The sequence below is a fragment of the Odocoileus virginianus genome, chromosome 27, assembly GCF_023699985.2.
Source record: "Odocoileus virginianus isolate 20LAN1187 ecotype Illinois chromosome 27, Ovbor_1.2, whole genome shotgun sequence".
Lineage (NCBI taxonomy): Eukaryota > Metazoa > Chordata > Mammalia > Artiodactyla > Cervidae > Odocoileus > Odocoileus virginianus.
This window is the reverse complement of record NC_069700.1, coordinates 22,749,851-22,773,210: the sequence shown is the minus strand read 5'-3', so window position 1 is coordinate 22,773,210 and position 23,360 is coordinate 22,749,851. Positions and strand designations below refer to the sequence as shown.

At 39.1% G+C, this 23,360-nt stretch overlaps 1 protein-coding gene and 1 long non-coding RNA gene across 2 annotated transcripts in view; one reads left to right on the top strand and one right to left on the bottom strand.

Moving 5' to 3' along the window:
• PTCHD4 (patched domain containing 4) overlaps window positions 1–375 on the bottom strand; it is a 199,164-nt gene extending 198,789 nt beyond the window's left edge. Inside the window, exon 1 of the mRNA XM_070456329.1 lies at window positions 284–375. The gene's annotated coding sequence lies outside the window, so the exon portion shown is untranslated. The remainder of the gene's footprint in view (window positions 1–283) is intronic.
• Window positions 83–13,554, top strand: LOC139031424 (uncharacterized). Its single transcript, XR_011483887.1, has 2 exons — window positions 83–443; window positions 10,111–13,554. It is a non-coding gene; the product is annotated as an uncharacterized lncRNA (long non-coding RNA).
• The last annotated feature ends 9,806 nt before the right edge of the window (window positions 13,555–23,360 follow it).

Below are 23,360 nucleotides of genomic sequence, written 5' to 3'. Positions count from 1 at the left end.
CGCCCCCCACGCCCCGTCTCACCCGCTCCGGGTCGGCCCCCCGCCCCGCAGCCGCCGCCGCCTCCCGCCCCCTCCGCGCTCCCCGCGCCCCCCCTCTCCTCCGCCCGGTCTTTCCCCGGCCCCACCTCCATGCGCTCCTACTACTCTTTCAAACACTGCAGCAAGTTGCAGCAAGGCGGGCAGATAGAGACGGCGCGCGCGGGGGCGGGCAGCGGGCGCTGCGAGGGCCCCGGGGCCCACCCCTGCCCGCCCGCCCCGGCCGCCTCCCGCGCCCCCTTCTCACCGCTTGAGCAGCGATCCCGCGGTCTAGCCCTTCATGTCGGTGCTGCAGTCCCCCGGTCTCCCTCGCTGGAGCTGGTTCCGCGCGGAGCGTCCCACAGATGTGAATTCCTCTCCGTCCCGGTGGCGTTCGGCGCCTAACTGGAACCATGTGGCTTGGCGTTGTAAGAGGCAGACTTGTGCCCCACGAAGGGGGGGGGAGAAGGGGAGGGCGAGAGCGGGGGATGGAGGGGGGCAGCCAAGCTTTTCCTTTTTGGAAGAGGCTAACAGTTATTTTTAGAGTTTTGTTTTCCCTCTTCCTCCTTCCCCTCCGGAGTGAATGGAAGAGGAGATGGGGAAGCCGCCGCCGGCCCATTGGAGCGGTGGCGAGGAGAGCCTCAGAAGGGGGTGGGGGGGGGGGCGTGGAGGGAGGGACTCGAGGGCTTCCGGGGGAGGCAGCCTTTGCGCCCCTCGTTTCCCTGTGTTCTCGAATTCGGCTTGTCGGACCAAGGAAAGGAGCTGAGAGGATGATGCTGCATTTTTAACACACCACAAAGCATGCAAGGGATTTCCTTGCAAAGCCTTCCACGCTGTCTTTCCCCAGGCTTCAGAGACCCCATCTATTGGCGGTGCGTTGGGGCTCTAGGGATCCTTCCTTGCTCTGGTGATTGGAGACGAGGCATTTGCCAATAGCAGTCGCCTGTGGCTTTGGGTGTGTGTGTGTGTGTGTGTGTGTGTGTGTGTGTTGGAAGGCTACGGGTGTGTATGTGTTGGAAGTGAAGATCCGCAGGCAATATGTGGTTTCTCATAAAATATTGCATTCACTTCCGTACTTTTGAAGTTTAGGACCAAAAGTTCCTAAAACTGGTTTTAGTCTTTTTCTCCCATTTCCCCTTCTGCCCTTCATTCTTGAGGACTGAGAATCTATCTGATTTTTACCCTTGGAGTGAAATTCCAGAAACAAACGTTTTGGGACACCTAACGCCTAGTCTTTGTTTGAAGAAAGAAGGTGAGCTAAGTAGAAGGGATACACATTGGAGTCAACTAATGTATAAAACAGTCACCTTCGCCATATGGAAAATGGAAGAACCTTTACCTGAAAATTAGATCAATTTCAAAAACTTTAATAAGTGTGTGTATGCTGTTTACTATCTATTGGGACTTTCACAGATTCATGTTCTAGAAAGAATAGGAAGAAATTTTGAGGGCAGGTTCTCAAGTTTGATGATGAACTGGAGATGTGCTCTCCAAAGTTTCTATTCTTTTTACATTGACCTAATAGAGATGATTTCACTCACACTCTCTTAATCACATCCTTCACAGGATGCTTAGAGATGCACCCATCAAAGCATACAAACTAGCCAAGGGATTTATGCACCTAATTGATGCCTTTATTTTTGTTAATGGATCTGTTCTTCAGCAGAGAGACCAAGGAGACAGGAGAGAGCTCAGAAACAGAGTCACTGCTAAAGATGGTGTTGCTCATAAGAATAAAGAAAAATCTTAGCCCTTAAAAATGGAAAGTGTTCTCGGTGACCATTCAGCTTGAATTCCTACCCAGGACAGAAATACTTCCTATAATATTCCCAGTGTTTCTCTATCCAGCCCAGGCTGCAAATTCTCACAACTAAAAGCTCACTAATTTTTCTAGGAACCAATCTGTTTTTAGACAGTTTCCCTAAGTTCAGCTAAACTCATTGTTTTTGCAACATTCATGGACTAGTTCTCCCTCTTTTTCACCCGGAAGGGTCCCCCATGCATCCAACAGTCACTTTATGTAATGTATTCCATTAATGCCACGTGATACAGAATTGTTTTTGGCTATACAACAAAGAGGAAATGTATCTGTCATCCATTTTCTACACCCTTTTCATTATATTAAGTATATTTGGCTGTATCACCTATGCGAAATTTTCTAAGAAATAGTCTTGTTGCAAAATATAGAAGAATAGACTTCAGGAATGGAATTTTACTTGGTGTCAAGTAAGTTACTGAGTTTATATTATGGATAAAGACATTTTGTAGATAAAGAACTGTAGAGTGACGTGAGTTTAAGGCTACACTTAGAGTTATTTGCAGAGTTGACGCCAGTGACTGGCCTTGGTCTCCCGTTTCTGGGCCCAATGCATTTTCCCTGGCAGCTCTGGATCAGGCTGGTGCCTCTCTTTCTCACAATGAACAGATAGGTCAGAATTGTTTCCTCTCTTCTCACTCTGTCCATTTTCCATACCTCCTTCCTCAGTAAATTCAGTAGGATTAAAGAAGAATAAGGGCTTTCCTATTGGCTCAGCAGGTAAAGAATCTGCCTGCAATGCAGGAGACACGGGCGATGTCTTCCTTGGGTCAGGAAGAACCCGTGAAGGAGGAAATGACAGCCCACTCTGGTATTCTTGCTTGGAGAATCCTATGTACAGAGAAGCCTGGCAGGCTACAGTCCATCGGATCTCAAAGAGTTTGACAACGACTGAGCGACTAAGCACACGCACACAGAAGAATAAAGATAGTCAATGGGTAATTGACTAAATAACTTTGGATCCATCCCTAAGATGAACTACTTTGATATAAATGCAAATTATGTTGTAAGATTATAATGACGTGAAAACATGTAATGACATAAAGTTTAAGTCAACAGGTATATACAGGATGAAACCACTTTGAAAAATGAAGATAGACCCATTTAAAAAAAATAGGTTAAATCAGCATTAAAATGTCTGTCTATTGCAAGATGATAGGATTAAGATGTGATTTCTTTTTTAAATAACTTCTAAATTTTGGAACTGTTTTAAGTTATGGAAAAGTTGTGAAGACAGGACACAGAGTGTTCTTATATCTCACATTCAGTTTCCTACTGTCAATTTCTCACATTAGTATGGTACTTGCATGACAATTCATGAACCAATATTGATACATTATTTTTAACTGAAGTCCATACTTTAGATTTTCTTCATTTTTACTAACATCCATTTTTTGGGTCCAGAATCCCATTCAGGACAATACATTGCATTTGGTTTTCCTATTGCCTTAGGATCCTCTTGGCTGTGATAGTTCTCAAACTTTCCTCCTTTTTGATGACCTTGATAGATTTCAGGAGTACCGGTCACATACTTTGTAAAATGTCCCTCCCCTGGGAATTATCTGATTTTTTTTTTTTTTTTTTCATGATTAGACTGGGGTAAGGAGTTTTGTTGAAGATGCATACAGAGGTAAAGTGCTGCTTTCACTACAGCTTATGGAGGGTACACTCTATCAATGTGACTTGTCACTATGGATATGAACCTTGAATACCCTACCTGAAGTAGTGCTTGTCAGGTTTTTCTGCTTTAAAGTTACTCTTCTTCCATTTGCCTTTCCACACTGTCTTCTTTGGAAGGAAGTCAATATGTACAACCTACACTTAAAGAGTGGGAGTTATGGTTCACCTCTTTCCTCCTTGAGATTGGAGTCTCCATAGGTTATTTGGAATTTTTCTACATGGAATACTGTTCTCAATATAGACTCATGGATATTTCTAGAGAGTTATTTTATATTTTGGGCTTTAGTTTTGATATTACTTTGTTTACTTTGTTACCCAAATTGTTCCAGTTTTTGTGATGGGGAGCTCCTTTGACATATCCCATTATTGTGAGATAACTTTTTTAAAGGTATTCCTTATTTTCTGGCAATATAAGATACCCCAGGCTCATCTCCTGTCTTTCCTGCTCCAATTCTAAAATCATCCATTTTTCCAAGGGGCCATGCTTCATTTTATTGTACAGTGGTAACAGAAACAAAGATTTGGGCACCTTATGTGCTGCTTGCTCTTGGGATGTTATTGCTTCTAAGCCCTCTCAGCTGACAGAGAAAGGAAATACATGGGTCTGTACTAATCCCTGTATATGTGTATATATAGAGTTCTTTATGTAACTCTCTGTATCCATGTTAAGCTAAATATGAGTTTATACTTTCGTCTCCAACTATAATCTATTGCCAGATGGATTTTGTAGCCTCTTCCCGTTGCTTACCTATAACTTCCCCCTCCAACAATGAAACACTGACTCTGTGGGAAATTTTGAAATCACATTGCTATAATGAAAGCATACTAACTTTTAATTAGAAAAAAATATTTAAGAGAAAGAAGAAAAGTATGGTTTCTTAATTTCAATTTTACAAAAAGTTAATGCCAAATACCAGTATGGAAGAAAAGCATGGTTTTTAATTTTGATACTGTTAAAAGCTAATGCCAAATATCATATTAGAAAGATAAATTATATGTCAAAATTAAAGGAGATGTTAGGAATATTCTAGATCAACCTACAGGTTAATTTGCACTAAACCATTCAGTGGATACCAGTTGTGTGATGATTCTAGTGAATCTGACGTAAAATAAAGCTTGGTATAAAGGTGAAAGCAGTTAAGTTCGGGAACAGTCAGTGATAACACAATAATCTGTGCTGTTTAGTTATAGGGTTTGTCTTTTCTGATATATCTTGGCCAAGGTGAATTTTCAAGACTTGGAACCCAGTCAGATTTTATCTACTTGTCCTTTTGTAGGTTAGGGCACCAGAAGGAGGTGAACTTGGACACAGAATGGTTGAGTTCTAGGTCAGCTCTACAAGTTACTTCATGGATATTTTGGGCAGGACAGTAAATCTCTGAGGCTCAGGTTGTCCGTATTTGTAAACCTATTAACCTACTTGTTCACTTCAGTCATATCACTGTTCACCAAAGCTGTGACTCCGCTGCATTAATTAATGCTGTAATATGAGCAATTGTAGCAAATAAAACACTAAAACTCAGCAGTGTAAAACACTAAAAGTTTATATCTCGTTCAAGATGAACAGTCTATTTTGGATATTCCTGCTGAGCAGAACAGACAGAGGACAGAGGCCTGTTTCCTTGGAGCACTCATCTGCCTTTAACTCATGGCTTCCAAGGTCATTCCTAAGGCCATTTTCTAGCCAGCCAGCTGAATGGGGGAGAGAGTCTGGAAGAGCACGTCTGGAACAGCACATCTGGAAGGTTTATGGCTCAGTCTGGAAAGAGGCATACATCACTTCCTCATATGCCTCCAATTAGTCACAGGAGAAGCTGAATGAAGCAGCTCAGCTGTGTATCTAGGGAGAAGAGATGGGTATGACAATCATGGTGCCAACTCTCTCACCCCTTTCCTGGTCTCTCTTGCCCTGTTTACCCTCAACCTCTGTTGTGTATTCAAGGTGAACATCTGGCACCCTTTGCCATTTCACAGAGGACTCATTGCTCTGCACTGCCAGCAATGCTGGCTTTGGGGCTTGAAGAAAATACTCAAAATTGAACACCTTCTGTGATAGCTTTAAGGAACTTTCCTTGGCTTTCCCACCCTCTTGGTAAGGCTGGTTGTATCCAGAAAAAGTGTGTCTGAGAGGGAAATTTTAGAGGCAGTTTTGGTGTTTTATCATGTTGGATGTTTCCAGTCACAACTAGTTTAAGTAATAAGAACATTCCTCACACATAACAAGATGTCCAGAAGTATGGCAGTTATAGAGCTGGTTAATTTGGGTTCTAGGGTATCATTAGGAATCCAAGTTGGTTTTTTTTTTTCTCATTCTGCTTTGCACTGTGCATCCATCATGCTTAATTGTTCAGTTGTCTCCCACTCTTTTGCAACCCCATGGACTGTAGCCTGCCAGGCTCCTCTGTCGATGGAATTTTTCAAGCAAGAGTACTGGAGTGGGCCTCCATTTCCTTCTCTAGGAGATCTTCCTGACCCAGGGATTGAACCTGTGTCTCCCCTGTCTCCTGCATTGCAGGTGGGTTTTTACCCACTGAGGCATTGGGGAAGCTCATTCTGCTTTACCCATCCCTAGAGCATGGACTCCAAGCGCCTGCTGACTCTATGGGCCATACATCCAGGCAAAACAAGATCCCAAAGAAAAGGAAGCCACCTCTTTCTCTTAATCTTTTCTAAGAGTGAGGAACTCTTTCCCAGAAGACCATCATGTAAATCAGTCACTGGTGAGAGGAGTGATAACACAGTTATGGACTTAGACCAATCTGGACTCACACTGTGGCTGGGAAAGGAGCGAGCCACCTCTCTGAGCACTTCCTCAAATGGAAGTTTACGTGGGTTTATTTTGTTAGTTTGTTTTGTGTTGTTGCTTTATTTTAAGCAAAGGTTTTTGTTTACTTGTTTTTTGTTTGTTTTTAGGAAGAAGTATGGTGCGATAGCAGGGATGTTTGAATGTGGGGCATCTGACACTAACTTGGTGCTGAGTTTTTCTTTGTGGAGGAAATTATTTGGGGGGGACCACATTTTCTAAATGAAAATTAGAGCTATAATCTAACAAAGGAATTGTTTTTCTGGTTTGAAATTTATTTATGCTAAAAAGCTATGTATACAAAGAATATTTTGTATCTTAAAATTGCCTTTGTTTAAATAGGATACAGTCAGATGTTAACTCTCCTAGAAAATTCACTGTCTCTGATCACCATATTTGTATAGGATGAAACTGACTGACCCAGGTGTCTGTGCAAGCATCTTGCCTTAGTAAAAATTATAGGATGTTCAGACGGGATTTGCATTAATTGATAACCCAAATATTTTCACATATGATTGTGCATCAAATGTGGCAGTATTCCTTCTCACTATGTTGTTGCACCCTGTATACTTAAAACCTAAAATAAAAACTGTTCTCATTCTAACAGTAAAATATCCATACTACACATTCACAAAAGGAACAGAAGGCTGTAGACATCCACTTTCTACCATTTATAAATAAATCATCAAGACTATTTTTGCCAGAACTATTATTTTCTTATGGTGGAACATGATTAAAGTTCTGGAGAAGATTTCATGCAGCAAGGTTCTGCTTCTGTCTTAGTCATTAGTTAGTTTCTTCTCCTGCTTAACTGCTCTGTCACCTTGGTCAAATCATTAGATGTCCATATGCCTACAATTTATATTTGTAAACTAAGTTTTATAATTGAGCTAAAGTGATGTTAATTTCACTCCAGGTTTGATGCCTCCATCCTTTTGGAACTTGAGTTCATAGGGTTCACTTTCTAGGTTTGCTACATCTGAACAAGTGTAACCTCTGATTTCCAAGTCTCAGTTTCCCTTTCCTGGTTACTATTTGGGCCTCCTTGGTGGCTCAGAAGGTAAAGAATCTACCTGCAATGCAAGAGATCTGGGTTTGATCCCCAGGTCAGGAAGATCCCCTGAAGAGGGAAATGGCTACTATTCTTATCTAGAGAATTTAATACTATTTACACAATATCAAACACAGAATCTCTGAGGGTGGGGAGTGGCCCAGCATACAAGAAGACCACAAGCTTTGCCGTGGGTCTAGAAAAAGATAGATGGAGGTTGGAAAAATACTTAGAATGCTCTGGCCACAGTGGAGTAGCTGGGCTGAAGATTAAAAACTGCCTGCCAAAATACAGTTAGTGCAGATTCTTATTGGATCAATGCACAAAGATGACATGCTGCTTTGTACACAGTCAATTTTCAGCCATTTAAATACACATTTTCTAACTTAGGCAGACGTAGACCACATTTTTTTAAAGCATTTTAAAATTTAATTTTGCTTTTTCTAAAAAAAAATCCAAATGCAGTACACTTTTGCTCTACAAAGATTGAAGTATTTCCTACACATTTTCCCTTCCCTCCTTATTTCCTCTCTTTTACCCTCCCTTCCTTCCTCTCAATATGAATTCTGTTTGCTCAAGTATTCCTACCAAGGCCTTCTACAAATTATTCTAAAAAATATCTCTTTCTTCCAGATGAACCCAGGAGGCAGTTACTTACCTGTTATTTGTTGAAAAGCTATACATTTTCCAAAAGACTTGAGCTTAAATTCGAAATGGGTTGTTGGTTTTCAAAGTGTGAAAGTGTTAGTCGCTCAGTTGTGTCCAACTCTTTTCAACACCTTGGACTATAGCCAGCAAGACTCCTCTGTCCATGGAATTCTCCAGGCAAGAATACTGGAGTGGGGATCTTCCTGACTCAGGGATTGAACCTGGGTCTCCCACCTTGCAGGAAGACTTTTTGCCCTCAGAGTCACCAGGGAAGCCCCGAACTGGGCTTTTATTGGTGTTACTGCCCCCAGGGAGAAACCTGTTCTTAAAGGACCAGCGGTCATTAACTACTGTGCTCATCACTTTCAGGCCTGACTTGAAAATCACTCCTATCCCCTGATAAGGCCGTTCTCCCATCAGATCTTGGCAAACTTATTTTGTGAAGCCATTTGCTGAGTGGTAGTGGGCATCCTATTTGCCAAGGAAGAGATATTCTACTAGGGAAGCAGTAGGATGTTGCCCACCCCCCCTCCCCCCATAGAGCTCCACGTTACTATTGCAATGTAACTATTGCATCAAATAGCAACACTGATGCCACTTTAAAGAAAACAGCAGCAGATGACAACAACACTTCCTGTCTCTGGTACCAGCAGCCTTTGTTCAGTAGGTGCAGGAGAAAGAGAGACTCCCATAGTGAGAAGGAGACTTTGCAGGAAGCGTGTGGTGCAGAGAGAATGGTCTAACTCAGCAGAAAGAAGGATTTTTACCACTGACATTGTTTAGAATGACAATATACGGTGATAATAAAAAGCAGACAAGGCTTTAATCAGTCTTATTATTTCTTTCGGTTTTGTCAGCCAGTGCTGACAATGTACACTTAGGTGGAGGGCTTCTACCGCTCTGCCCTCTTCCCATACCTGGTAAACCACTGCTCCCAGGAATTGCAGCTGTGATTTCTGAACGAGTCCCCACTCTGCATATTCAATGCAGCATATTCCTGAAAATATTGGGGTGGCACATTTGGGATCATAATATGAAAGACTGAGTTGCCCTATTCGTATGACTGCACCTCCTGACCCTTGGATGACTCCCCATCTCGCCACCTCCCACAGTGGTATGGAGATTGCAGGGAGAGACACAGAAGAGTCTCAGTCCTGGTGCATCAGGACCTGCCTATGACTTAATTTCAAATAGAGTTTTCATGCCAGGGAAAACAGATTTCTTCAGAAAAAAAAATATATATAAGTGAAATGGCATTAGACATCAGATAAACTCAAACTATTTATAAGTGTGCTTGACATTCAAAAATTTGGTCTTCAGCCTGTCAAACAAAGTGAGGAATTCCTCTGTGACCTTTGGGAAAGATTCAGCCTTTTAGCTAGGTAAAGCCATGTCAACAAAATGAATTCATATTCAAATGGGAAAATAAAAAGAGTTTCATATGACCATTTACCTGTTCTACATGAACAACCATGCATGTCCGTAAAACATGTAGACTACACATTGGGAGATTTAGTTATCTTGTTGACCTAGGCAAAATCAATAGACATTTATAGAAACTGTGATGAAACCTTTTTCTGCGAGCCCTCATCTTTGGCAAAGTGCCCCTCCTTTGCTGTGCATCTATAAAATGTAGTGCAGTCTGTCTTCTATTGTATTTAAATAATCAATATCGCCTTCCTACATACATTGCAGTCTTCATAAGGGCAATGACTGCTAACCACTGATCTTGCACCCTCAGTTTTTAACAGGATGCCTGCATATAATAACCATGTCGTAGCATAATAGCCACTTAACTCATTCCAGAAAGGCTCTTCCAATCAACGAAAGGCAGTAAGGGCGGTAGGACAGGTATACAGACAATATTTGGTCCAGAGATTTGGTCCTTGTGGCTGATGACATAGGTCTGTACTCCCATTCGCCTCTGTCCGTTGTGCGTTTGCCTTTTGTTCCCAAGTATCTCTGTTTGGCCCTCCTAACTGCCCTGTGGCTAGCCTCAGCTCTCCTCATTTTATCAGACTGAGTCTTGGAGCTTACCTTTCTTTTTGTCAGTGTTGGGCTTTTCTGATAACTGTTTCTGTTTTTGGTGATTTTCAGAATCTAAACAACATTCCTGATCGCTGGAGTATAAATTCAACGGCAGCAGCTGCAAGAGATGAAGCTAAAGGAATGGTCAGCTGAAAGAACATAAAGAGGCTGGAAACTAGGTTCGTGGACTGACGGAAGAGTTAATGAATAACAAAAATGTGCAAAACTTCCTCTGCACCCTGGACAGGGTGGCTCCTGTCACCCAGCGCTTACATTGTAGGGGGGGCAAAAGGGTTGGAGCTTCTTCCTTAGAGCCATGTGGGGGCTACTGAAGTGTTATGGACACAGACTGGGTTTTAGAGCACAGCCCTGCTGCAGTGTATACAGTGAGCTGATGGCGCAAGAGCGAAGAGGAAGCCAAAGCAGTTGTTTGAGCCAATGAAAGAACGTGCTAGACCAAGGAAATAGGGACAGGGATATTAAGGGATGAAATGATTTGAGGGTCCCTTGCAAGTGAAAATGATATAATTTGGTGCTGGATTAAATGTGGTTGTGTACACTGGAAAGGCAGAGTATACCGCCTCAACGCACCTACAAAGATAAGCATAAAAGCAACAGCAGTAATGTTGAGTCCTGCCCCAGGCCCCAGGTATGGTGTCTTGTAAGAAGGTCACAGAAACGGATCCCAGAACCAAGGATACCTCCAAAGTTAATCGAACCCCTTTGTAATTGTTGCCAAAAGCCCCTGAACATCACTAACAGGCTTCCTGACTCCAAATTAGGCCAAGAGGCCCACTTCATGAAAACACCCCCAAAGCTCCCCAGTCACCTAACAGCAGCCTTCCAGCAGGAATTTTGTTTGTGTCAAGGCTATAAAAATTTGGCTATTAACTCATGAAAACTCTCAACTCTCCCCGGCCTGTCAGGAGTTGTTAGCCCACTGTGCTCACAGTGCCCACTTTATCTCTGCTCTTTGTTCTTAATAAAAACTCACTCCCTTTTGCAATGCTCTGTGCCTGGAAATTCTCTTCCAACCCGTGCTCAGACAGGCCCAATAACTCTTTCCTTGCAGTTTTACAGGTGATGGCAGTACACATAATGGGTATCTGGACACATCTGGGTAGACACATCTGGTTCAAATCCCTCAGACCCCTTTTCTTCCTTCTTCTAGTGATGTTACTTTGGCCAAGCTATTTAATAACCACTCTGAGTTTTTGCCTTTTCATCTGTAACAGTGGGATAATACAAGTTCATACCTCAGGTGCTAGTGCTCAGATAAAGTGAAATACTGAAGGTAAATATTCAAATACATTAATAGAAGGATGCAGGTTTGTGTAGAGTTATATGAGAATTATTAGATGTGCTTCTTGCCTTCAAGTACTTAAGTAAGGTGAAAGGAATCACATAATTACTTGAAAGTAAAACAGGTAAATTTGTATTTATTTAAAAGTTGTGCCTAAGTGTCCATAGAGATAGGTTTAGATGTTATTTATATGATCGCAGATACCTGGAAGGATGTAGTTTAAGGGGAGACGTTTACCTTAACAGGCATAGAACCTTATCTATGTTGAATGATTACTGAATGCTAAGTATTTTGCTAGTTACTTTATATTCATTATTTAATTAACTGCTAGAATCCTGTGACCTATATATCACTTACTCAGTGTTACAGATATTAAAACTGAGGTTCGTAGGCGTAAGGATTATTGAAATTCGAAATCAGTTTTCCCTACTTTAAAGCATGTGCTTATTCTGATATTCAGGCCAAATAGAATTTTCTGTGTTCTTAGTATACTGTGGATTTTTCCTTGTTTAGAAAAATTGCCTATCTATTGACCTTTTCTTGCTTTTCCTCCTCATGTATTCAGGGGAATTATTCCACCGCCTGCGTCAAATTTCCCACTAGGGAGAAAAAGACCTTTGCTTAATTATTTCCCTTATTTTGGTGGGAAAGAAGGGCTTTCTACAACACAGCAGAATTCGGGACACTTCTCTTCAGGAAATGAGTGTAGAGAGAACAGCCTGGACCAAAAAGAAAATGTGACCTACAAAAGATTGTTTTCAAGTCCCGTGAGATTTCATTCAATTTATGTTTCTTTCACTTAAGCTCTGGCCTGTTTGGTCAAAAGGAGCAAATTTAGTAATGAGCTCTATTTCCAATTCTTCAGTCATTTCTGTTTTGTGGAATATAATGATTTCTTGAGGAAAGGATAGCCTCCGTGCCACATTTCTTAAAGAAGAAGCCACAAACACACATATGCACAATTCCTTATTTTTACACTGTTATCAAGGTAAAATCAAATAGTACACAGACCTTATAATGAAAAGCAAGGCTCTCTTCTCTAAAAATCCCCACTTTCAGTCTCACTCCTGAGAAACAACTCATTATTTTTTCTCCCTTTCTTCTGGAAGATTTCTCCACATCTCTAAACAATAGTCACAAAGCGCTATTTCAGGATTAATCATTTTAGACCTTTTTCTATTGCTTTTTTTAAATGTTTTCACAAAATTAAGTCAATTATTTTTATAAAAATAACTTAATTATGGTTATGTATTTAAATATTATAAATAGGCATAATTAAAAACATTAAAATGCATATAGTCAATGATGATAAAAATAACCTCATTTATTACAAAATAATTTTAGTACTAAATAGATTTACCCTACTTAACCATTCTGTTATTGGTACATACTTAACTACAAATTTTGGCCTTTATAAATGATGCTAATAAAATCTGTTGCTAAATTTGAACACACACATCCATAATTTCTTAGGAAAAATTCCTAGTAATATAGTTTCTAGTACAGTTTTCTGTTTGGTTTTGTCTTTTTGGTTTTAGTTATTGAAACAAATTGTTAAATATCCTTCCAGAAAGTCTGGGCTGATTTATTTTTCCACTGGAACAGCATAAAAAAACTTTCTGTTAAGAATCAGATAGTAAGTATTTTAGGTTATAGACCAAAGGAAAAATTGAAGATATTAAGAAGGTATTTATATAACAAGGGAGAAACCACATTCCCATACATTTTTATTTAAGAAAATGCAAAGTATAACAATAATAATAAGAATAAGAATAAAGGACAATATTTTTGTAACACAGATCTGCTAATAAAAAGAATAGATTCTTTTCAGGAAATAGCATTTTACTTAATTATGTATGTTGGGCAGAATAATGACCCTACAGATATGTTCACATCCTGGTCCTTAGATCATCTATATATGTTAATATGTTATATATCAAAAGGGAAGTTGCAGATACAATTGAGATTATGGATGTTAAAATAGATTAGTCTAGATTATTCATGGCGGGTAGGTTTAATTGAATCAAATGAGCTTTTAAAAGCAGAGAGAATACTATTAGACTCAAGACCAAGAGATGTAGTGGAAGAAGTTGTGGAGATTAGAAACATGAAAAGAACTTGACTTCCCGTTGGTGGAGGGGCCACTGGAAGGCATGAGAAAGATTGTGGTCGGTATCTAGAAGCAAGGATTGGCCCCTTAACAGCATTCAGCAAAGAAATGAGGGCCTCAGTTATACAGTCATAAGGAACTGAATTCATGCAACATCCTAAATGAGCTTAGAAGTGAAAGCATTCCCAGCACACCCAGAAAAGAACATAGTTTTGCAGACACCATGATTTTGGCTTTTTGAGACTTTGAGCAGAGCCATCAGTCTGAACTGTCACTCAGACTCTGACTTACAAAACTGAGATAATAAATGAGTATTGTTTTAAACCACTAAATTGTGGTCATTTGTTAGAGCAGTGACTGAAAACTCACAACAAAATTTGGGCTTTCAAATTTTGTTTGCTGTATCATCAAAATTTGTTGGAAATGTCCATCTGTCAATGTTGATCTGAAATGAGATTTTGTATATTTCATCAATAAAATGTCTTTTTACATAAGTAGGTACTACCAAATGCTGTTAACAATACACAAATATGTGATTTTTAATTGAACATATTCATCTCTTGGGAGGACTTTATAGACTGATAGGTGCTCTTCTTAATGTTTGCCTTTTAACATGTCATTACCTTGCAGTTTGACCACGCCTGAAGAAACTTAGATGGAAGCTCCTCAGCTGCACCATTAAATTGATTTCAAAATATGGAAAATTTTCTTGCATATTCATCAAGGGCAAATACTACTGTGATTGTAGTTTTAGCTCAGAACTGTAAGTTAGCCCACTACCAATTCGTCTAAGAATGGAGATCTAGCTTATGGTTTTAATTTTTGACAGCATAAGGCTTATTAAAAAAAAATTGATATTACTAGTGATTCTGCAACATCAGTTGTTGTGTAAATGACCATACTGAAGTATGCATTTTACATAGAAATACTATTTTGCTTTTCTTCATGTTCATTAAGAAACATCATCAAGTTAGCAGCAAAAGCTAATTTCAGAGCCGCTCAGGATTTGATAACAGTGGTTAAGAGAAGTTCTCATTCAGAAAAATTCCATCCTTGGTCTTGAGTTCAAAGTCATCCAACTGACAATGATTAAGTCCATAAGAGTGAATGAAGTTCACTGTTGACACCACTGGTTCAGTGATACCAGAGAAATTCAAATATTCAATATTCCAACTACCTGTTGATGAATAATGCAGGGAATAACCTTAAGCTTTAAACACTTGAATTCATCAAAAGGTCTGTGAATTAATTTTTTAAAAAAAGCCTTTTTCTGCTCCACATGTTTTTACCATCATCAGTGGTAACACATTTTAGCAGATTCCACTTGAGGTTGTACTGAATTAGTTTTCCTCAACTTCCTTGAAAATATTCTCACCTACATCTGTTCCATCCAGATTGGTCCCAGAGAGTAATTCTTCAATTACTTCTCTGATAAGTGACAGCTGATTAGTAGTAGTAACATTTTTTGACATTAAGTGCCAAGGAACGCTGCTCAAGATCATCTGCCTTGTTTATAACTGACTATTGATGTTACTCTGTTTTCAATGCCTTGAGAAACTGTTCTTGCTAAAAATTTGATAGTCTTGCTTACTTTCTCTCATTACATTTCTTCAATTGCTAAGTTAATATTGGTAAATGCCTTTTTTGCTTGGCTAATGAGTAAGCTGCTGAGGAATTTCACTGTAGCCTCATTTTTATTTAATTTTTGTGAAAAAATTATATTGTGATTATTCTACTTAAAATTTTCTACTTCCCCTGCTGGTTGTTTTTCCATGAGCAGGAGATGTGATGAGTGCATAGTCTGAAAAGATCAACATTTATTAAGTTCATTGCTTAATAAAAAAGATATTTTGTCATCTAATTTGATAATGAAATAATCTATAGTCTACTGTACCATTAGATTGCAATATTCAAAGTCCACTTTGTTCTTATTTTGACATGATATGTCATGGTAGTAAAATAAATGTTGTGGCACAGTGATATGCATGGCATCAGAAATGCCATAGAATTAGAACTGTCACTGTGATTTTGTAGTGAAAGAAGCAATGGTGCAAAGCAAAAAGAGTGTAACATATGGTCTGTGTCACAACTACTCAACTCGGCTGTTGGAGCAAGGCAACAGCCATAGGCAATGTGCAAATGAATGGATGTGTTTGAATTCTCACAAAACATTTATTATGGATGCTAACATTTGAACTTTATATAGTTTTCACATGCTACAAATAATTATTTTTCTTTTGATTTTGCTTCAGTGATTTAAAAAGGAAAAGCCTGTTCATAGCTGATAATCCAAACAAAAAGAGAAGTTGAGATTTGGCCTTTGGGCTGTAGTTTGCAGACCCCTGTACCAGAAGAATATCCTTTAATAAAAGATCAAAAATTTCAAATAAACCTGTGTGTGTGTTAGTCACTTAGTCATGTCCGACTCTTGCAACCCCATGGATTATAGCTCACCAGTCTCCTCTGTCCATGGGATTCTCCAGGCAAGAATACTGGAGTGGGTTGCAATTTCCTTCTCCAAATAAACTTAAACCACTAAATATTCACCACTTTTTTGTTGTTGTTTTTTTAATAAGCTTCAGTGCAAAAGTATTTGGGAAAAATGGTGAGTATGGAGGTTAAAGGAGAAGGATATTGGCTTATGTCTCAGGGCAATCTCTGCTTATAGATGAACTAATGAACTAAGAATTCAGGTTACTATGAGGAGATGGAAGTAGATTAACATAAATGAAAAGTGACGTTTGGATTTTTTTTCCCTTTAAACTTTTGAATTTTAGTTGGGTGGGGGAATGCTTCAGCTCAAGAAAGTGAGAATGCTTGCAGAGGAAAATATCACATATACAGGAGGAAATAAACATTCCCACCACAACTCTCTACAACTACTATGTTTTGTTTTGTTTTTGCACAAATGATCAAATTTGTACTAGATTTTGTAATCCCTGTTGTTTTCCTAAAATGCAAATAAGAAATCATTTATATCAATATTCTTGTTAATCTAAAGGAAGTAATGAGAAGAATCCCTTTATCTCAATAATCTAAGCTTCTGTTTCTCTTAATTTTCAAAATTTTCTTGTAAATACAAAAGGGCTATTTGTACCAAAGTAGACGTCATTGGAAGGACTGAGGCTGAAGCTGAAACTCCAATACTTTGGCCACCTCATGCGAAGAGTTGACTCATTGGAAAAGACCGTGATGCTGGGAGGGATTGGGGGCAGGAGGAGGAGGGGACGACAGAGGATGAGATGGCTGGATGGCATCACTGACTCGATGGACATGAGTTTGAGTAAACTCTGGGAGTTGGTGATGGACAGGGAGACCTGGAGTGCTGCGATTCATCGGTTCACCAAGAGTCGGACATGACTGAGTCCAACTGCAGCAGCAGTATTTAAAACATTGAAATGGAAGACATGGAGGCTGTTCCCAACTTCACTTCCATCACCTATCCATTGCCCAGCTACCCCTTCTTGCTGCTGCTGCTAAGTCACTTCAGTCGTGTCCGACTGTGCGACCCCATAGATAGCAGCCCACCAGGCTCCCCCATCCCTAAGATTCTCCAGGCAAGAACACTGGAGTGGGTTTCCATTTCCTTCTCCAGTGCATGAGAGTGAAGTGAAAGTGAAGTCACTCAGTCGTGTCCGACTCTTAGCAATCCCATGGACTGCAGCCTACCAGGCTCCTCCTTCCATGGGATTTTCCAGGCAAGAGTACTGAAATGGGTTAGGCCTGGCTTTATCTGTGTAGTGATATGACACAGCATTTGTTTCAGAATAGGACTAGGCTGAACCTAGATAAATTGTGAAATGAGATTTGGTGTTTGTCCCTTGTGACAACCCTCAATGCTTTCCTCTTCTGGCCTCTTTGATGATTTCAGAAGTCTCAGTAACCAGAGTCTCATATTTAGCACTAGTTTTCAGGCCCTGTGACAGGTACTCAAACCAATACCATCATGCTTTTAGGTGATACAATAATAAGTTTGATAAACCAAGTTGTGCTATCATAATACTTCTTATTAATACATGCTGAATACTCATTGGAAGGACTGATACTGAAGTAGAAGCTCCAATACTTTGGCCACCTAATGCAAACAGCTGACTCATTGGAAAAGACCCTGATGCTGGGAAAGATTGAAGGCAGAAGGAGAAGGGAATGACAGAGGATAAGATGGCTGGATGGCATCACTGATTCAATGGACATGAACTTGGGCAAACGGGGAGATGGTGAGAAACAGAGAGGCCTGGTGTGCTACAGTCCATGGAGTCACAGAGAGTTGGACATGACTTGGAGACTGAACAGCAACAATATTAATAAAGCAATTATAATACTAATGATTCCAATCATAATAATGAACATTCATGGCACCCTTACTAAGAGCCAGGGCTTTCGCATGCACTGTTTGATTTTACTCTCACAAAAGTGTTGAGTTGACCGTATTCTTGTTATAGGGTTCTAGTTGAATTAACTGAGGCTCCCAGAGGATAAATAACTTTCTTAAGTTCTCATAACTGCTAGATAGAAGACCCTAGATTCAACCCAGATGTCTTTTGTTCTAAAACCTGTATATAGATTCTAAAGAGAAAGCTGATGAGGTGAATGATAACGTTATAACTATCTAAAAAAGAATTAATCTGCTGTTGTGTGAACTGTTATTTCCCTCAGCTCTCAATCATTAAAGAGTTAGGCAGCCAAGACAAAGGTCAATTATAATGTATATGTATCTCTATTTTCAATATAATGTATCAATTATAATGTATATGCATCTCTATTTTCAGTGAAACTATTAAGTGGTAGCCTCTTAGGAAGTTAAATCTCAGATGAAGTGGGCAGTATATAGAATATATTAATGTAAGAACAACTTCACAGATAAAATATAAATGTTATTTTATGATATACAACCTGTTGGCTGCAATAAATTGGGAGTATAACCACTAATTATATTTATTTCAAAACCAAAATAATTTTTTGAGTGGACATGTTAGGTTACAACACTATCAGTAAGACACTCAGGATCATAGATTCTTTGTCATTTCTTGTAGAATTTTTATAAGAAAGCATCCATCTTTTGGTTGATCTGATAACCGTATTTTTTAGAGGTCTCCATTGATAGCATTTTGGTGTCCCCTGTTTGAAAGACTGGACCTCGCCTCTCCAGTCAGCTTATTGATTTACCCCACATAGTTTAGCTGCTCCAAAGTCAATTTGATTTTAGAAAACCTTTTTTATGAAAACTGCAAGTTCTAAAATGGGTAAGTTTCCAATACTTTTTGTCTCCATAAAAAAGTAGTTGAAGTTTTGGCCTCTGTTTAAATCATTATCAACTGATTGTATTAAAGATGACTATGGAAGATATTTTTTTTTTTAAAAGCAGCGCATGAAATGATTACTCATAAGTCTGGGTGGTTGTGTAAATGTGAGTTATTGAAGAGGTCTTATTATTTCAGAGTGAGCAAAAAAACTCCAGCAAAGTCTAACGTCATTTAAGAATATCAGTAAGTGTTTGAGGGACTAAAGAGTTCTGTGGTTTTAGTGCAGTGAAAAATGTACATATTTCACAAAGTCTAAGGGACCTGTATTGTTTCTCAGCATATAGGCTTTGCCCAAATTTCTGAGTTTAGAAAACATCGGTAACCATCATTCTTATGCAAGCTTGTCCATGTTGAAAACAAAGGGATACTGATGCCATAATGGGGTGAGGTCAATAGTAACAGGGCTAGATAAGGTGGAAATTCCTAGAAGATTGACAGTAATTAAATGATAATGACAGCAGAACAATTTACAATATACATATTCTAGGATAGACAGGGTTTTAAGGATGCTGTAAATATTATTTATTTAATACTTTACAGAACAGTGGACTCTATGGAAAGTTATGGTCACTAATTCAGTGGTGAATTGTGTATATAAACCCTATTAGTCTGTCTCCGTAAAACCAAGAATCACAATTAGCTATATCTATATAGACCTTACTGTTTTAATAGATTCTGACTGGTAATAAAATATTAACACATTTTAAAATGTAGTCAACCATACAGTCATTGTAAAGACAACCAGTAATCGTAATCATATGAGGTCGTAAATCTTTTAAGAATGAACATTTAGATTACTGGTTTAATTTTGTTACTCACTGTCATAACCCCCATTGTTGAATTGTACTTTTGTGTAAAACTTTGGAAGTTTTTGTTCTTAAATTTAAATTTCCTTAATCAGTTACTTTATATAAAGTATACATATCATTCAGCAGGTTGAGAAAAATCTTTTCATTGGGTGGTATTCAATACATTTATCAACTGCATTATAAATTTTTATTCCCAATGTTATAAATTGGAATTTTATATCTCACGTGTGTCCCATCCTATGCCTCCCATGTTATTTTTCTCATTGTTCACATTCTGTACCACTACATGCTTCCTTTATCTCTCTTTTCATTTCTATTTGTTCTTTTTCTTTAATACTGTGCATCTACCTTCTTGTATACAAAAGTTTGCTTAGTTGAAGAGTCAATTTGATGTATCATTTAATGTTTCATCACCATTTTACTATAGCTTCTAAGAGCTATTTTATATGCTTCAATCAGTTTCAATAAGTCTTGGTATATTAAACTTTGATTTAGTTTTTACATATTTAGAACCTACATTGTTATTATTTAAAAAATTAATGTCTGTTTAAAGTTAAAGTAGGTCTTTTAAAGTTAGTTACAGTTCCAGACCTAATTATGAATAATGTTAAATAAATATACATTCAGAAATGCACACAAATTTTTTTATAAATCATCACTACTTAACTACTTACCTGCTATCTTTTGTGTCAATATTGATAAATTAACAAGAATCGTTTTACATGATCATTGGGTATTTGGCCAGAGAGAAAGTCATTCCCAGGGAAGCTTATGAAAACATTGCTTCTCCTTAGAAAACTGCAGCTATCAGCTGGGCACTTTACAGGCTGCTTAGCTTACGTTGTCTCTAATCCTCATGGCAGCCCTGCCGAGCAGGTATTTTCACTGCCATTTTGCAGCAGGCTCATAGAGGTCATCCTGCTAATGATTATCAGTGCTAGGATTCGAACTGAAACAGCCTGATTTGAAAACATATATCATTTTTTCCACAGTAGGCTGCAAACAAATCTCAGAAGGAGAAAAAAATAATTATTCCAAGAGAAGATCAGGCTGCTAACGGCTGCAGATCTCTATCCCTTGCCATCTAGCCATGCATAGCACTGGCCACTCAATACTGCAGACAATACATCAAAATATAGCATGAGCATTGGCAGCTACCTTAGTATTCATAAATGTTCAAATAATGAAACAAGTCATGTGTAATATTAATCAACTATTGCACTTTCATCTTGACTTTGCTTCATTCTTGATAGAAGTAAAGTTACGATAGTGCTCAGTCATCTTTTAAAAGAACATGCTCCCTAGTACTTGAATTTTTCACAGCTTTAATTCACACCAAAAATTTCACTGCACACTTATTATATAAACAAATGTCTAGCAAAGCATTTTTTCTATTAAAATTTCCTTAAAAATTATACAGTAAGGAATTACAGATTGTGCCTGTATTATGAGAGTTTACCATCTCTTGGTTTGATGGTATATATGGGCAAAATCACCATAATTTAGGATAACTGGGGGCTTCCCTAGTGGCTCAGGGGTAAAAAGAATTCACCTGCCAATGCAAGAGACCCAAGTTCGATCCCTGGGTCTGGAAGATGCCCTGGAGAAGGAAATGGCAACCCACTCCACTATTCTTGCCTGGGAAATCCTGAGGACAGAGGAGCCTGGCAGGCCACAGTCCATGGGGTGGCAAAGAGTTGGACATGACTTAGCGACTGAACAACAACAACAAAGGATAATTGAGCTGAGGGAAAATATGAAAACACAAAATCTTTATATTTTAGCACATTTTAGTCTTTTTTATTATTGAAATATAGATGACCTGCAATATTACATTAGTTTCAGGTGAGCTACATAGTGATTCAATGTTTACCTACGTTATGAAATGATCACATTTAGTCTAGTGGCAATCTGTCCCCACATAAAACTATCATTATTGACTATATTCCTTATGTTATATATTATATTCCTGTGGCTTGTTTATTTTGTAATTGGAAATTTCTACCTGTTAATCTACTTTACCTATTTCATCCAAACCCTCACCACACTCCCCTCCAGGAACCACCTGTTAGATATCTGAATCTGTAAGTCTGTTTTTATCTTGTTTTTTCGCTTGGTTTGGTTTTTACATTCCACATATATGTGAGATCATACAGCATTTATCTTTCATCTAAATTATTTCACTTAATATGATATGCTAAAAAAATTATGATATCCTTTAGATCATCCATGTTGTAACAAATGACAAGATTTTATTCTTTTTATGGCAGAGTAGTATTCCATTTTATATGCAGGTCAGGAAGCAACAGTTAAGAACTGGACATGGAACAACAGACTGGTTCCAAATAGGAGAAGGAGTAGGTCAAACTGTATATTGTCACCCTGCTTGTTTAGCTCATATGCAGAGTACATCATTAGAAACGCTGGGCTGGAAAAAGCACAAGCTGGAATCAAGATTGCCAGGAGAAATATCAAAAGCCTCAGATATGCAGATGACACCACCCTTATGGCAGAAAGTGAAGAGGAACTAAAAAGCCTCTTGATGAAAGTGAAAGAGGAGAGTGAAAAAGTTGGCTTAAAGCTCAACATTCAGAAAACTAAGATCATGACATCTGGTCCCATCACTTCATGGCAAATAGATGGGGAAACAGTGTCAGACTTTATTTTTGGGGGCTCCAAAATCACTGCAGATGGTGGTTGCAGCTATTAAATTAAAAGATGCTTACTCCTGGGAAGGAAAGTTATGACCAACCTAGACAGCATATTAAAAAGCAGAGACATTACTTTGCCAACAAAGGTCCATCTAGTCAAGGCTATGGTTTTTCCAGTGGTCATGTATGGATGTGAGAGTTGGACTCTGAAGAAAGCTGAGCGCTGAAAAATTGATTCTTTTGAACTGTGGTGTTGGAGAAGACTCTTGAGAGTCCCTCGGACTGCAAGGACATCCAACCAGTCCATCCTGAAGGAGATCAGTCCTGGGTGTTCATTGGAAGGACTGTTGCTGAAGCTGAAACTCCGATACTTTGGCCACCTCATGCGAAGAGTTGACTCATTGGAAAAGACCCTGATGCTGGGAGGGAGTGGGGGCAGGTGGAGAAGGGCTGACAGAGGATGAGATGGCTGGATGGCATCATCGACTCAATGGATATGAGTTGAGTAAACTTTGGGAGTTGGTGATGGACAGGGAGGCCTGGCGTGCTGCGATTCATGGGGTCACAAAGAATCAGACATGACTGAGCGACTGAACTGAACTGAACTGAACTGAACTTAGTATTCCATTGCATATAGATACAACATCTTTTTCCATTCATCTGTCAATGAACAATGGGGTTGCTTCTGCATCTTAGCTATTATAAATAACACTGCTATAAACATTAGAGTATATGTATCTTTTTGAATTACTATTTTTGTTTTCTTTGGGTAAATACCCAGAAGTGAAATTGCTGGATCATATGTTAGTTCTATACGTAATTTGCTGAAGAAGCTCCATACTGTTCTCTGCAGTGCTGCACCAATTTACATCCCACCAACAGAGGAGTGTTTGCCAGTGACAGTGTCACTGAGGTAGAAAGAGCTCCCCCAAATGGCTACCACCAGCATCTCAGTCCTCAGGAGGAGTCTCAGTTGCCTCCTGCCTCCCTTGGGAAGCTCTCCAAGATCAGCAAGTGGATGTGACCCAGGCGCCTTTCAAACTGCTTCCTCTGCGCTTGGACGTGGAGCATAGGCATTTTCCACGTGGTTTTTGAGAGCATATCCTGTTTCCTATAGCCCTGCTGCTTTCCTAAACCTAAGCC